General features: G+C 33.7%; 1 long non-coding RNA gene across 1 annotated transcript in view; it reads right to left on the bottom strand.

The window, feature by feature from the left end:
• LOC111742786 overlaps window positions 1–2,534 on the bottom strand; it is a 251,542-nt gene that overhangs the window by 85,556 nt on the left and 163,452 nt on the right. The window contains exon 4 of the long non-coding RNA XR_002781468.1: window positions 1,472–1,515. This is a non-coding gene — a long non-coding RNA (uncharacterized LOC111742786). The remainder of the gene's footprint in view (window positions 1–1,471; window positions 1,516–2,534) is intronic.

Below are 2,534 nucleotides of genomic sequence, written 5' to 3'. Positions count from 1 at the left end.
AAAAAAAAAAACTGCATCAAAATACTTTAAGAGTATCTTTCTAGCTTGAACTCAACACGGCAAAAAAGTATTCACCATCACATGGGCTGTTTTTACCAATCCCAGTTGGTTCTTACCCAGTGTGCTAGGCTTATATGTCAACTTATTACCAGTTTTCACTTGAATTCATTGAGGAATGGGATGATTTTTGCTTTCATTTCTTTGCTAGGAATGGCTTAATCCTGAAAGTCTTAAGGAAATAAGACAAAGGCAAATACCAACTGCATCCACTAAAATGGAGAGGAAGAAAAAGGGTTAATTATACTACAGATATTGTAGATTTTTTCCTATAAGGGACTAAAGAGGTCGTTTTACCTGATCAACCAAGTAGCCAGTCAAGTAGCTAATTTTAATGATCTGTCTTAAAGAGACAAGTTTTTTAAATCAGTAGTTGGTCAATACAATCATTGTTTCGGTGGGGGTCATGGCGGGGAGGCGGAGGGGAAGAAAGCATTACCAAAGCTTTAGATTAAAAAAGAAAGTGAAAATGGTGTAAACTTCACCCACATTAAAGATAAGTTATTGAAAATATAAAATTCATCCCATGAAGTTTAAAATTATTCTATTAATAATTTCTAATAACTTTCTTCTTGGTGCATAAATACATTATCTTTAATTAAAATCTCAGTAAGTGGTCTTTATAGCACTGATCTCTTCTCCAGTGATTATTTTAAAGAATCTGTATCTGAAGTGAAAACAAGAGCACCAGATCACACAAATACATAGAAATTTCTAAACTCCCCATGCATGAGCATATAAATTGTTGCTGCCTGGAACATCATAATCAAGAACAATTAATCAATATCTGACTCTTACTCAAAAAGCTTACATGTCAATCCCACCTTTTCTTCATCTAAGAAAGTAAATTCATTATAACATTATATCTAGTTCCATTCCTCACAATTAAACCAAGTCTCCCGTAAAGAGAAAACAGTTTTCAGGACATAATCCTCAGCATGGTAACCATAGCCCTCCTGGATTTATACCGTAAGTCCCTACTCACCACTAACAAATCCCCTCTGTGTACTTTTTATAAGTCGAACTGTACAACTATTTGTTCATTCAATGTATGGCTTTGTCTGCCATCTTATTCTACTTCATATCTGTTTTTTCAAATATTACACATATTGAGGCCGATTTCTTAGGATACACCTTTCTTATAAATGTCAATGACCATCTTATATGTTTTGCTTTGGGCAAGCACTCAGACACTGACACACACACCATTCCTTTTGAATTTCTACTGCACTGCCACACATTGACAGAGCACTTGTCACATTCTAATTATGTAGTTATTCTGTGTTCATTTTATCCACTCTGAGTAGGTAAGAAGCTTTTTGAAGTCTAGCACAATGTCTTGCTCAAAGAGAGAAGTAGTAGTGAGGATACACTGGAATAGGGGTCAGAAGACTTGAGTTTGAAACCCACTTACCAGCAGATTAAGTTCTTTCTCTCTCTAAACTTCCATTTATTCATCTGTAAAACAAAAGTATCAGAAATTCCCATGTAGTATGATTATGAGGCTTAAATTGATAATGCACAAGAATCCTTCTACATGATAAAGCACATAAACATAAAGCATTATTCTCTTTCATCATCTAGAATGTACCTATTTTATGGCAAATATTCAAAAGATATTTTGATACTCCTCACACTGAAGAAAAGGAAAAAAATATTATAAAACAACAGAAAATTTATAGTAAATCCAGATCCAAATAGAGACCAAGGAAATAGGAAAAAAACCTCAATGTTACTGCATTCGTTTACCCTTTCTATCTGAATGTCAAAATGACATAAAAGGATACCCCAGGGTTGGAAAATATTAAAAGTAATTCTCCTGATGTGAATGGAGGCTCAGATAAATTGGCTCAAGTCCTTAGAAATTAAGATGGTGTGCTGCCTTGATTGCTCTGCGGTGTACTTGCCACCAACAAGGAAAATTCATTCCACCCTAAATGGTTAGAATAGAAAATGTAGTTTTATTATAAAGACAGAAATATGGGCTACAGAGGAGAAGATGACACCAAAAAGCTTATTATCAAGAAAAGATACTGAGAAAAAAAAGTGAATTCAGACAGAAGAATGCTTACGTAGAGCCTTATATACCTGGTATGTACTATATTGTAGCATTATATAATATTTGACATTCGTAATAATGATTCTGAATCATCAATAGCTTTAAGTATGTTCTGTAGTCTTTAATTAGGCAGGGATGCTGTTTATATTTGACAGAAATATTTCATACAAAATATATAAAAATGAAGAAATTTCAGTGCTTTCATTAGCTAGAAAACTCAGTCGTGAAAACAATAATTTGCAACAATAACGGTTGCTCTAATTAAATAAAACATTTTATATAACTCAATATAAGAGCAGTAGGAGTTTAAAGAAAGGGTTCAAACAGTGCTGGAGTTGTTGGGAAAGATTTCACAAAGCTGGTATTACCTGCATTCTCCTTGGACGAGTTAGGAATAATCAAGAGAGGAGATGGAATT

The sequence above is a fragment of the Pteropus vampyrus genome, unplaced genomic scaffold (genome assembly GCF_000151845.1).
Source record: "Pteropus vampyrus isolate Shadow unplaced genomic scaffold, Pvam_2.0 Scaffold4, whole genome shotgun sequence".
NCBI lineage: Eukaryota > Metazoa > Chordata > Mammalia > Chiroptera > Pteropodidae > Pteropus > Pteropus vampyrus.
Note: the sequence above shows the minus strand (reverse complement) of the source record. Positions and strands in the feature narration are given on the sequence as shown.